This window comes from Spodoptera frugiperda, chromosome 22 (genome assembly GCF_023101765.2).
Source record: "Spodoptera frugiperda isolate SF20-4 chromosome 22, AGI-APGP_CSIRO_Sfru_2.0, whole genome shotgun sequence".
NCBI classification, from domain to species: domain Eukaryota; kingdom Metazoa; phylum Arthropoda; class Insecta; order Lepidoptera; family Noctuidae; genus Spodoptera; species Spodoptera frugiperda.
In genome coordinates, this window is record NC_064233.1 from 6,724,844 (window position 1) to 6,739,242 (window position 14,399).

General features: G+C 39.5%; 1 protein-coding gene and 2 long non-coding RNA genes across 3 annotated transcripts in view; 2 read left to right on the forward strand and 1 right to left on the reverse strand.

Moving 5' to 3' along the window:
• The window catches only part of LOC118279635 (dymeclin), a 135,701-nt gene that overhangs the window by 96,986 nt on the left and 24,316 nt on the right, over window positions 1-14,399 (reverse strand). The window lies entirely within an intron of this gene.
• The window catches only part of LOC126912125 (uncharacterized), a 161,201-nt gene continuing 147,681 nt past the window's right edge, over window positions 880-14,399 (forward strand). The window contains exon 1 of the long non-coding RNA XR_007706768.1: window positions 880-1,264. This is a non-coding gene — a long non-coding RNA (uncharacterized LOC126912125). The remainder of the gene's footprint in view (window positions 1,265-14,399) is intronic.
• LOC118279680 (uncharacterized) lies at window positions 5,984-10,764 on the forward strand. The gene is made up of 4 exons (XR_007706753.1): window positions 5,984-6,144; window positions 7,066-7,160; window positions 8,394-9,701; window positions 10,633-10,764. It is a non-coding gene; the product is annotated as an uncharacterized LOC118279680 (long non-coding RNA).

The following is a 14,399-nucleotide window of genomic DNA, read 5'->3' on the forward strand; positions in this document are numbered from 1 at the left end:
CTGATATTTTGATGTGGTGGAACTAGTACAGAATGCATATACATTTTCAGTTCTCGTGGAGATATGGGGATTACCAGCATCCAAAGTCATCCAGCTCTACCATGGAAGACCAACGACGAAGCCTTAACACATAATGGTAAACCATAATCGCCAAGTAACATCTCTCACTTTTTTTGGACCACGACCGTAAACGAGCAGACGTCCCAACAAACATTTAAGACGTCGAGTAGACGTTTTGGTAACAATTTAATGTTATTTAGTCTAGTCGTATAAACGTCATAAGGACGTTTACTCGACGGCATTTGGGCCCATTTTATATAACTTAAGGCGCTAAGAGTTTCGTATAACAGTCATATAAAACACCTAATTAGTCGCATAGTAGTCATATACGCGTCGGCGATTTGACTACATGTCGTGTAGTGGTAGCTGTTGCGGCGTGTATTCGACTTAATGTCACAAATATGATTTTTATATGATGTAATCGGTATGTAATGGTCGTTTAAAGATTATATTAAGAACGAATATTATAAAATATTATTTTAATGGAGTAGTGTTTTTGACAGCGGTATTTATTTTGTTTTTTTTTTTTTCTTGTTATTTGAGGTGATAAAACCATTCCATCAGTTGTAAACCATTGGGCAATCAAGTTTACTGATTAATGTGAAGTTAGTTTTTAACAAATTTTTAATGCGCCTTCAAAATTTTAATGTTATCACATATTTTTATGAATAATTTACTATGTGACTGCGTTATATGACAACTATATAACTTCCCGACCAATAAGCTGCGAGTTCATTTATCACCTGATGGCGTTACAAGAGCATTGCCGGCCTCTTGGGGGTTAGGAATTTAAGGGTTCAGGTCTCCGGAACCTGTGTCACGTCGGTTTTCGGTGAGGCCGTGGTATCACTCCGGTCGAGTACAAATAACAAAGATATGTACTCGTAAAATATGTGCTATGAATATAAAGTGTGTTTAAGTTAAGTTTACTAAAGAATTTTCCTCAAACAAAACCTGTTTTGAATTTTATAATAGTAATTATATAGTTCATACTTCAGTAACTTTAGTACGAGTTTGCTTTACGTTTAAAATAATCGAAACGAGACCGCGTTCGGCGCTCTGATTGGTTGGTTTTTTTGAGCTGGCTCTATTGTTCTACCGTAAACAGTTGTGAGATCCATGTAATACCAAGTCGTATTTTTTAGTCCCTACTTAAGGGACCTTTTGTCTTAAGTTATTATGTCTTCAAAGCCCGAATGAATAGGTTGCTTATGGGCAGACGTGCTTCATCGTAGGCCGCATCATCACTTACCATCAGGCGAGATAGCGGCCAAACGTCGACCCATTTAATATAAAAAAAAAAGTTATTATGTAAATTGTTATCATATCAATATTACATTTATTTATATTTTTGTATAGCATTGGCTATAGTATAAATATAATATAACTATAGTATTCATTCATTAATAAACAATTATTAATCTGACGATATTTAATTTTCCCCTATCCCACTTAATATTATAAATACGAAAGCAAGTTTGTTTACACTTTATGTCAAACGTAAAAATTGGGTAGTTTAAGCGGGCAAAGCCTCGGTATAAAATAGTATTGTATAATGTAATCTTTGGTATGATATTCACAGTTAAAGCTTTTTTTTTTAGAGAGGAAAGAGGAAGGAACATCTCTTCTCCAGCTTTATATGAGGCGAGAGGGAGTGTCAGACTCTTACTGACTAAAAACCACCCCGTTCCTACTCCTGCTATTCGAGCCGGAGCCCCGGTAAACTCGCTAGGCAGTCAACAGCACAGTTTTAACCTTCTAGTACCGACGTCCAATTTCAGTTACATAAGTACCGACGTAAGGTCTGCCAGACACCAGACTTTTATTATGGAAATCTTTGATGTTTATTAATATATCATATAAATATATTTGTTTTTGTGTTGTATATGTATTTAGCTATTATATAAATTAAACAATAAAGTAAAGTATAACCATTAATTACTAATATTATTTTTTTTTATTGCAGACGCACATTTTTTGAACGAAAAAAGTTACTTTTATCTTGTTGACTACTATGATTCAACAAACAATATATATTTTCCGAAAGTCTTTTTTTCTTAAAGATCAATAATCATATAAATAAAAAAACATTATACTTTACACATAATCAACAATTATCGTAAAAATCGCAAGGCACCAAATTGGAGGTAACCAGCTACCTTCACAAATACCCTTTGCAGACAGGTTTGCTGCACTATAGGCATACATGCTTCTTACAAGTGTCAAATTTGTACGCAGTCTTGCCCTTCAGTTTTGATGGACAAATGCCATTCTTGTAAAAAAAATTCATAGTTTTTGTTTTGGAGGGTTATTTTTTAAATTATCTATTTGAGAGAAACACTTTTATTTGCCCTGATACTTGCCCGTTTCAAGCTCGAAGTACTTGACTTGACTTATAAATATATTTGTATAGGTCATATTTGTACCTGACTGGAATTAAAAGAAAAAACCTTTAAAATTGGGTGAAAGTCCTATTCAAAAAAAGTTACATAAGTACAGACGAGTGGTCTGTCAGACCACTCGAAATTTTCAGTAAGGCATAACTCAACGAAATGACGAACGCTGATGCAGCAATTTTCCATGAACGCTCCTAGGCGACTAACTAAGGGGTAGACAGACTCACAGGGTGATAAGTCCACTCTAACATATGTACCTAGATTTTCGTAAGCATCAAGGTGTCTGTCAGACCACGCGTCGGTACTTAAAGGTTAAGCTTACCTAAGGAAATGTCGCCTAACTATGACTAAGAGCAGCCGGCCAGACGTGCTTTGCTAGCACCATGCAAGTAGGCGTTTAAAATCGTTTCTTACTAAATTAAACAAAAATTTACTTATATTAGTTATTATTTTATTTATACAGCGTGTAACAAAATACCCATATACATCAAGAAGCACTGAAGAATACAGGTTAAATAGAATCTCTACACAAAGTTTCAGCTTAAAATACGTTTAAAAAAATTGGTACCAAATACTTGGTGTCGTATGGTTCTTGATTTTATAAATCACTAGCTGACCCGCGCAACTTCGTTTGCGTGTATCCCGCTACTTCGACAAATACAGTCAACGCATGCCCCCGCCGCCGCGGCCGGCCCGTACCGTGCCGCAATACTAATATCGTGATATCTCCTAAACGAATTAAATGAAAATTAATAAATATATGTCTAAATAACACACTGTAAACTGCAAAAATAATCTAAATTAAATGCTCGTGATGATGAACTTACTTATTATGATAAGGATATATGTATTATTGGTTATATCACCAGTTAAACATCACCCAACGAATTAAATGTTTTTTTAATACAGAAAAGTAGTTTTTGTGACTTAAATAAAAAAGCTGGATATATGTCACCGCGGACTTTTTTGTAGAACTAATAAAGACCAATGTTTTTGCTATACATTGTTCTTACTTGTATCCAACGGTATAAGCGGCGCACGCACAAATGCAATCTTCAATTAGATTTTTTTCTGACTTCTTGGACATAAATCGCTATAACTCAGCTAATATAGTTTCAATGTATTTCAATTATATATAAAAACCTGTCGGAGAAAATACTCTTTCTATTAGTGAAAACCGCATCAAAATCCGTTGCGTAGTTTTAAAGTTTTATGCATACGAAGGGACTACAGACAAAATGGGCGACTTTGTTTTATACTATGTATAGATACAAACGTGTCACTACACTACAGGGGTCACTCGCTAATTACAAAAAATTTCTTCTATAAATCTGATCGCTTAGTACCTATTTACCTAATTTTAATTCGCATGAAAAATAAAAGAATTGGAAAAATTCATAACTTGGTACCATGAAAACATGAGTTTAAAAAACCCTTCCCGTATCGTTTGTTATGTTATCTAGAAACCGTGCACTTGATATGTATACCCTCTTTTTGTTACACCGTGTATATTAGTTTGTGAATTTATGTCAATCGTGCATTATATGAATGTTCGTTATACGAAATGGGATTATATCAACAATTAATTATCTCAATAGGTCGTTACATTTAACAAAAAGTATATTAACTAAAAATAGGCTTGGTGGACGATAGTTTTTTTTATTATTATTATATTTTAGCAACATAGCGAACTCCGTTTCGCCACCAATGATTTTCCCCGTTTTCATGCTTTTCTCTTGAAATTTTTTAACAATTTTCTTAGGTATAAACCTCTCGGAGCCCGAGACCTTTCCAAAGAATGCAACCATGGAAATAGGTTCGTGCGTTCTGGAGTTATAGCGTCAGGAAGGAAAACCCGACTTATTTTTATATTATAGACTAGCTACTTCCGCGCGGTTTCACCCGCTCTGCCCGGCTCCTATTGGTCATAGCGTGATATGTTTAGCCTATAGCCTTCCTCGATAAATGCACTATCTAACACAAAAAGAATTATTCAATTCGGACCAGTAGTTCCGGAGATTAGCGCGTTCAAACAAACAAACAAACAAACTCTTCAGCTTTATAATATTAGTATAGTATAGATAAACCTTTATACATATACTTATACATATACCCCCTCTACCTTCCCCTTAGTGGCGTAGCGTGAAGCATTTTTTAGGGGGGAAAAGCAACCGATGACTTTCGTTGCTGCCAACTTTTGAACGCATGATTTACGCGAAAAAAAGAAACTGATTATTTGGAAGGAAGTTTGTCATTTTTTTAATGAAATAAAATTATTTTTTGCTTATAGACATTGGGGGGGCAGGTAAATTGATACGGCAGATATAGGCTTTGGCTAGCTACGGCAGGGTAAAGAAACGAGATAAGAACCTCCTCATTTTTGGGAAGTCGGTTAAAACTACCAGGGGGCCTACTCTAATTCAACGAAATACGAAGTTTCGTCCGAAACTTCGCAGATTTCGTACTACAATTCTATTTATTGCGAACTTTCGTGATCAAAAATGAACGAATGAAATGTTAAAATCAAATAAATAGGTTTAGGTTAGGTTTTGATATGATATTAAAAATAAAACGTTATTTTAAGTAATTCTATTAGTAAATCAATAAAACCTACGGCCGAAGATTAAATGAAACTTCGCATTCGAGAACCGGAGTAGACCTACAGTTTTCCTGTGTTTACTTGCTCAGTAATAATTGTAATTACACACACACACACACATACATACAAACACAATGTATGTTGTAAGTCCCATGTAATAGAGGGTGAGCCTATTGCCATATACTGGGCACAAATTCCAGTCTCCGTGCTACTACTGAGAAATATTTGAAAAACCGAAAAAAGCCCAGTAACACTTTGCCGGTCTTGAGTCTTGAGAATATTAATTGAAATATTTTACTACAGGGTAAAACTAAGATGTAATATTGGGAAACCACTGCGAAGTCATATTACCTACATTCCATTGAATCATTCTCCTTCATATACAGGACGAACTTTTAAACAAGTACCTAGAAATTATTATGTTATCGGCTTACTCACGTAACTGTTTGACGAGGAACTCGACTAGTTTCAAGCCATGCTAGAGGCTCATATTCATGAGCAGCATTCCGCGACACAGTTGTACGCGACAGTTGTAGAGAATTTTGTATTCTACAATATTGATAATAAATACAAATACCAAAAACCCATAGGAAATGAGGTATTTCCAAAAAACTGCAAAGAACGATTTTTGGGACATTTGACCCTGAATTTTAAAAGTTGCTTACACCCTACCATTTGTAGGTTTTGAGACAAGTTTTAGGGGGTCGATATACAAGTATATACAAAATTACAGCTGGGTATCTCGCATTCCGAGATTCTTACCTAATTTAAGCTTATTTGACTGGACTACAATGTTTATGAGTGGGAGCAAATACATAATTTCTACGCGGTATTTTCAGTCAGCACTGCTCACGGACATGATTGAAATGTAATTTATAAACGCAACCTGTATATAAAAAGATTAAGTATTGTATATAATGTGGAAAACATAACGATTATCCTCAGTTACCATTACATATATAAGAAGTGAAGTGTAAGAGTTATTTAATCCCATAACAATGAAACTGTTATTTATTTTACCAGTGTTATTTTTACTATTAATCTTATGTGTCACGACTGGGAATGGAGGAAGGAATTGGCGGATCAAAGGTAAAATAATGTTTATTAGGTAGTATAAATAAAAACTAAACTTCAACCACCCTGTTTAAGAAGATTTATAAATAACCAGTGTTCGAAAATATCCGATATTTATTATAAATATCAAAATGTCGGATATTAATGGTAAATATCAAGTTTGATATAAAAATATGTCCATTTTGTATAAACATCATATTGATATTTTATAGTATAATTTAGGCACATATATTTTTTGCATGTTTTACATAAACATAATCAATTATTTAAAAAATCTAATATGTTTTTAATGGTTTATTTGTATAGGTGATTCCAATATATGAAATCTTTTTCTAGATCAGGCAAAAGTGATATACAATGTGATAGGGGCGAGACTTCTAACCCGTTAAGGCTGAATACTACATCTAATTTTATCGACAAAAGTCAGGGGTCGAAGAGGTCGAATCCCCTCCCCTAAAAATTATGGCTATTTTAATATTTTTTTAACTTTTTTGATATCAAAGGTTGTATGCGTCGTAGAAACAAAAAAAAACGACAAACGGTAGCTAATAACCTTGGCTAACTAATTCATTACTTTTTTCATATGTTTGATAATGTTTTGGTAAGAAAAAAAATCATTTGTGAATTATTTTTACCGAAAAATCACAATTTTTCAATATTTTCAATTAGGGGTTCAACTCCCCTTATTATTTTTTTGTCGATAAAATTAGATGTAGTACTCAGCCTTAACGGGTTAGAAGTCCCACCCCTATCACATTGTATATTACAAAAAGTCATTGGAGATATATCATGATATACATATATCATTGATCCTTCGAACCCATTAAATAACAAACAATTTTTGGAAAACTGGATCAAAATTGAGTTAACTGCCATAGAATCGCGCCATTAGTTTTTTTAACGTATTTTATGTGATTAATTTTATTTTTTTCTCAGCAATCCACAAGTCCCCGACTTTGCCGGCAACAAGTGTGATGGCAATATATCGCAGTCTTCCTCCAAAACCGAAAGCCACCAGTTTGTCTACCTAAGTAAGATATACATTAATATTCTACTGGCTGACTGGTGAGATACCTTCAATATTTGAAGACGTGATAGTATGCGAACATACATTATGAAATAAAATAACATAAAAATGAAATATTAAATAACTTCTTAGTCAACTTCGTACACAGTACACCGAGAGTCCAGTATTTATTTATTTAACTGCGTAATACTTGGACACCGCGCGGACGTACGGGTCGCGCAGCGTGCTATCAACACAGAATACATAGGTACACTGTACAGCTGTTGCCTACCTACATCGAGACCTATTCAAATTTTACTTATTTTTAGAGACATTTCGATAAAAAATTAAGCGCCTATTTTTTTATAACGTAAGTTAACGAGAATCGAGTAACGAGTACTCTTCATAAGTATTGAAGGTATCTCACTAGTCACCCAGTATATGCATATAATATATACTTGGTTTGCCAACGGGCCATGGACCGCAGTATCTTAAGAGTTCAACTATCGGACAGAATAAGAAACACCACGCTTAAACCAATTTAAATGACATTTTTAGGTACTTGTATTACGTACAAAACGTTAACCCACTCATATTGAGTGTATTAGAAAATTCACGTAATGTTGGTTGGGGGTGGGGGGTTAATCTAACATCTCACCACATATCACCAAGGGGGATGGGGTGTAAAAAATCGTTAACAAAACCTCACGTGATTAATGGACTGCCCCGAGGAGTGAAAGCAGGGGAGACCTTTGCAGAAGTAGAAGCAGTCAAAATCAATGTCAAAATTATTTATTTTAAACAGACCAGGAAGGCACCTTTGAACGTCAAAGCAAATATAATAATATTAATAACGTCTGTCTGTCGGTCAGTCCTCTAGTTGCTCTATTTATTTGCTCGTTCCAAAGTGTAGATTCCTATGGAGAAGAACGAGCAAGAAACTCCATAGGTTACTCTTTTTCAATCAGATTCACAATACAATTCTTGGTTACATTGTTTCGATTGCTTCAACTATGTGAGAACAATGTAAAACTAATATTCAGTCAAAGTGATAGAAAAAGAAAATAACCTTGAGGACAACAAAATCAATGCTGTCTGGAGCTGACCAGTCCCAGCTGACAGCGCCCTTTCACGAACATGACACGTACACCAGCACCGCCCAACTCAACCGTATTGCAGGGAATCGAGCGATCCAATGCCCGTGCCACCGCCAATGACACATATATGTATAATGCTCAATTTGTATTTTTTTTTTTAGACCTTGAAGAACGACCTTATTGCCATACACTGCACACCGAATCAGACATGGAGTCTGAAAGAGTGTCATAACTGTACATCCATGAAACGAACCTGAGATCTACGGCTGGCTAGCTGCACCCACAAGCACTGGACCAACGAGACTGTCACCTACTAGTATTACTTAAAACTGTAATTACTAAACAAGGATGTATTTAATAGTTTTAATACGTTTTATCAAGTCGATTTGTAACTAACTATGTAATAAAATCTAAGAATATGAATTACACATATTTCTCATTTTAATAACATTATGGAACTTGGCAATTATATTGATGCCTTTTTTTTTGAGGGTTTAAATCATCGTATGACTTCTGTCTGTGGCCGGAGATCGTCGCGCGATCTCCGACACCCGGAGTGTCTGTCGCGACGGCTTGGGCGTGAGGTTGTTCGTTCACTCACGCGCCCCGCCTCCTCCTTAGCTAGCATGACTGCTTTGCAGAAATTATATTGATGCCTTCTGGCTGAAAGAGAGAGAGTTTTTTTTATGGAATAATCCGGTAAACAAGCAGACGGATCACGATGGTAAGCAATCGTCGCCGCCCATGGACACTTGAAACACCGGAGGCGTTACAAGTGCGTTGCCGGCCTTTTGGGGGTTAGGAAAAATAGCTGACTAACGCCCGAATACTGAAATGCTACTCAATTTTAAGTTGTACTTAAATATCATGCTATCTCTGTCATTTTATAAAGAATTGATAGAGACAGAACTAGTTTTGAGAGCGTCTTAAATTGAGCAGCGTTTGAGTATTTCTGATCCGTAGCTGTGGACTACCTAGCGGGTTTACCAGGCTCCGGTTCGAAATGCAGGAGTAGGAACGGAGTGGTTTCTAGTCAGTAAGAGTCTGACACTCCCTCTCGCCTCGCCCAAGGCGAGAGAAGTCATTGGATGATTTCCCCCCTCAAAAGAAAAGCGTTTGAGTATTCGGACATAACAGTACCGAATTGTACTTCTGTCAGTTACCTGTTCACTGACACATTGCACATGCACTAATGAATAAATTGTCAATTAAAAAACAGGAATTTATGAAATGTAGTAGAATCTTATTAATAATCAATAAGGGCTTTATATTTAATCTCAAATTACTTACTGAACTACGCCATTTAACTTTGAAACAAGGTACGGTCGACACGTATCTCTTACACCAAGTGTTTATATAAAAACTGTATTTAAATATGAAGATTTTATACATATTAATATTGTGTTTCTCATTGGGAATGGCTATCAAGATTATTCGGTTCCCAAACCTCGATGACGATAATAACTCAGGTATGTAAAATTTCGGTAATTTGACAAATCTGATATTTTAAAAACTATGTTCTTTGTATTTGGTATGAGATATATTTTTAAATTAAAGGCAACGTCGCGCCTTTTATCCCCGAAAGGGTAGGCGAAGGTGCACATTACGGCACGTAATGCTATTATACAATGTACACCCACTTTTTGTGTTATAAGTCCCATGTAATAGGGAGTGAGCCTATTGCCATATCCTGGACACAATTCCAGACTCCGTGCTACTACCGAGATTTTTTTCGAAAATCCGAAAAAAGCCCAGTAATACTTTGCCCGACCCGGGAATCGAACCCGAGACCCCTTGTTCGGCAGTCGCACGTGCGACCACTCGACCAACGAGGCAGTCTTATTTCATTAATTGAAATAAAAAAAAAACTATGTTACATATTTATGTCTTATGTGTGAGGTACAGACTTTTGACATATTATATCATATATATTTTTTAAATTACCTATAATAATGATCAAATCAATGAATTTAATATTACTGTATAGACAATAATTCTTTAAGAAAATATCAAATTATAGTATAGAGAAAAAATCAAAATTTTCGACGAATCATGAAAAAGATAATTTTTAATCGTTTAATTGCATTTTTTGATGGTGTAAGTCGATCAACGAGCAGGTGGATCACCTGGTGGTAAGCAATCACCGTTGACCATGAAAACCCGAACACCATAGATTACAAGTGCGCTACCAACTTTTGGGGGTAAGGAATTTATGGGTTGTTATTTCACCCGAAACACAACGCAAGCGTTGCTCACGTCATATTTCTGTGAGCGTGGTATAACTTAGGTCGAGCCGGCCCATTTATCGGCATAAATGGGCATAAATGGCAACTATGGCTCTCACATACTTACGTACAAAATACCATTAAATTACATTAGTTTGGAATATTAGCGTTTCAGAAGAAAAGAACATCTACTCATCGAAGCGATTACAGGCACTTTATTTCAATCACGTAAATAGTACGGCGTATATAAAAGAATTAGAGGATTCTGGAACCTTATTACATGTGCGAAAATAACGAAACACTTTTATTTTATGATGAGAAATGTAAAGGAGAGCTAATGTTTTGTTTGCTGGCGCTATTATACCGTAAGACTGGGGCCTTAGTCTGCTATTACAATTGTGAGATCGATCTTTAGCAGTGACAAAACGGAGCTATGTAGGTTGTTCTCCGTCCCTTTGCAGGTCAATAGTGTCAGACTCATTACTGACTAAACACTAACCCCGTGAGATACCTTCAATACTTATGGAGAGTACTCGGTACTCGATCCTCGTTAAATTGATATAAAAAAAAAAAATAGGTGCTTAGTTTTTTATAGAAATGTCTCTAAAAATAAGTGACCGGGGTTACCGGGTTACCATAAAGCAGGAGTAGAAAAGAGATGGTTTTTATTTATTAAAACTGATAAAACGAAACGACAAGGCGGTGGGAAGTTATTGGATTGTGTTGTCCCCTCAAATAAAAAAGGTGAAGCGTGAGAGGGCTATTGTTTCAGACTCTTACTGAAAAACACCATCTAAGTTCCTACTCCTTAGAGCCGGAGCCCCTGTGACGCAATCAATATTGCATCTATACTATGGTTTGATATTCGGACTTTATAACAAGGAACTGAGTACTACACTCTAATTTTATGGACAAAAGTCGGCGGCGAACTCCGTTTCGAACCTTTCCCTTAAAATATGGCTATTCTTAATATTTTTCTTACTTTATGTTTTGTTTCGTAGAAACAAAAAAAAAAACGACAAACGGTAGCCGATAACCTTGGCTAACTAATTCATTACCATATGTTTGATAAATTTTGGTGAACAAAAAAAAAATGCGAATAATCTTTGCCGAAAAAATCGTTATTTTTCAATATTTTCAAGGGGTTTCAAACGCCTATCACATTGTATATAGATTATATAGCGTTAATTGTCCATTGGATTAGCAATCAAAATTGAATATCAAATGGTTTGACTAATTTCATTACCACCACCAAGAGATCAAACAAACGGTAGCATGCAATCAGTAGTCAGTGTCGATACTAGCGACATCTATGTTTTGATACTTGTAATTATTAAGATCAATGTAATTATTAAAATTTAATGCACTTGCACTTGTGTTAATATAAGATGAAAAATATTATTTTTATAATAAATTTATGGACTAAAATACAAAGCGTTTTATTCCGTGCACAACAAATTCCAACTAGGCAATTTCAATACTCTTTTTTATAATGTTTGTAAGACATTATATGTATTTTAGATCACAAATAAATACTCATCTTCCTTAATAAGTAATTTTAAAAATGCCTTGAGTTTTCTTTACTGCCTCCATATTTTTAAGTCAGATAAATATCTCTTAAACCTTCTCCTAAATCTGAAAAATGGGGTGCGGTGCCAAAAGACCTCCCCGTGGTGCACCCTGGGTACAGGCGATAGTCCCCCTAACGGGGGTGATAGGGTTGGAGTGGCTATTGCCTGTAGCGAACTTTTGGACGGGGCGGAAGAACCCGAGATGGGTTCTGGGGGCGGCGGGCTTTGTGATGACACATGGCCTGCGCCTCCGAGGGGGCGTCACTCCGCACGTCTCTCTGAACCTAGCAGAGAGCGTGGCGGAGAGGCAAGGACGGTGCTCGTTGTGCACTCACCCTGCCAACGAGCAGCATCGGGGCACAAGCTGTCCTCGACTGCAACCGTCGACATCGTAATCCGGGAAGAGGTCATGGTCATGTTTTATGACTCTGAACGGGACGAGGGTCTTGGCTTGATCGCCCGGACCGCGAGGAAGTTAACCTCTATAAAAAATTCCTCCAATACCAAGTTCTGGTGCGCGGCGAGGGTATGCGTGGCTGAGGAGTAGTGTCAGTCTCGAGCGCACCCCCAGCTAGGGGACCGGTGGACCCTCTAGTTGGGATACAAATATACACTTACCCAGGTACAGGGGGCACTGCCTGGGTGGACCGAATATTTCCCCCATACTCGTGGGAACTGTATGCAGACAGAAAATATAACATCAACAAACAAACCACCAGAGGCGGAGAGGGTAGGCGAGCTTAGCTCGCCTGCAGTTGTTTTAGCGGAGGGCCCGAGTGGCTCTGGTGCCCGTGGGGAGGCGCTGGACTCGTCCGGCAAGTCCCACACACGGGCCCCAAGTCGGAAGGGATCGGACTCGGAGTCCGACTCCTCATCTGTGTCTGGCGTGAGCGTAATTTTAAAGCGCCAGACAAGGTCGACTTTTAAACGTCCCAGGATGGAAGAAGGTCTGGGTCTGTCCTCGTCCTCCAACGCGCTGGAGGCCCCGGCCCCCCTAAAATCCCTACAGCTGCGCGCGGTAGAGGCAGGGGGAAGGCCAAGAGGCGGGCAGCCACTGCCCGGTCCAAGCCGGCTGAGTGTCCGGCTGCAGCGGATAGCACCCTGAAAAGTGCAGCTCACACAGACTCCTCCGTGATGGAGGTTTCGGACGGGGAGGGGTCAAAAGGTGCGCGCCTTTCTGAGACGCTTCGCCAAGCCGTCAGGGAGGGGCTCCGGCTGGTAGCGGGGAAGAAAACCCAGTCTGCGAGAGCCGCTCAGTTGAAGTTGGTAGAGGCGGAAATTATGGCGGCGGCTTTCGATGTGTGCAGGATTCCCTCAGCGGGGAAAGTCCATCAGGAGTTGGCCGAAATGCGGCGGGAGCTGGCTCGCCTGTCGGTCTCGAATGCCGCTCTGGAGGCCGAGCTTCGGTCCACCAAGGCTGAGCTTGCCGCTTGCCGTAGAAGCCAACTCCAACCTCCGGCGCAACCTCAGGCGGAGCCCGATATGCTCGGGCTGTTGCGCAGGGAGATGGCTGCTTTCCAGCAGCGCTATGACGTTCTGGAAAGTAGGCTCCTCCGACCCCCGCTAGCGGCCTCGAGCACATACGCAGCTGTTGCAGCTAGGCCGTCGTCCTCTTCGGGGCAGACTGGCCGCGGAGCTCAACCGCCGGCTAGGACAGGAGCGGCTCCTCCAGCGAGGGCCCCAGCGCCCCCTCCGACGCAGGCACCAGCTGTACAGACGACGAATGCGTCAGCGGGACGCAGAAAAAGGAGAAGGGGCGCAGCGGCTCAGCAGGCAGCCCCAGCCACAGGCGTGCCTACCCCAACGGCAAGGGGTAGTGAGTGGCAAGTGGTAGGCGAGGCGAGGAGGGTCGCCAAAGAAGGCAGGAAGCGCCGCAAGAAAGCACAGCGGCAGCGGCGCCAGCAGCAGCGCAAAGAGAAGCGCGCTGCGGCCTTGCTTCGCGCCCCCAAGACTGCGGCTGTAGTAATAACATTACAGCCCGATGCGGTCAAGAGGGGCGTGACATACGGCGACGTCCTCGCCAAATTAAAGGGGGCGGTGACTCCAGCGGAGTTCGGGGCCCCTGACGGGTTTGCAATCAAAGCGACTGCAACTGGAGCCCGTCTATTGGAGGTCCCCGGCGCGACCAGCGGCCCATCTGCGGACGCCCTAGCAGAGAGGATTAGGGCGTGCCTCGGTGCGGACGAGGCTCGCGTGTCCAGGCCCACCAAGTGCCTAGACTTGCGTATATTGGGTCTGGACGACTCCGTAACGGAGCATGAAGTGGTGGCCGCTGTCGCCAGGACGGGAGGGTGCCCTGTTGACCAGGTCAAGGCAGGCACCATCCGTCCGGACAACTCGGGGCTGCGCACGGTGGTGGTAAGCTGCCCCG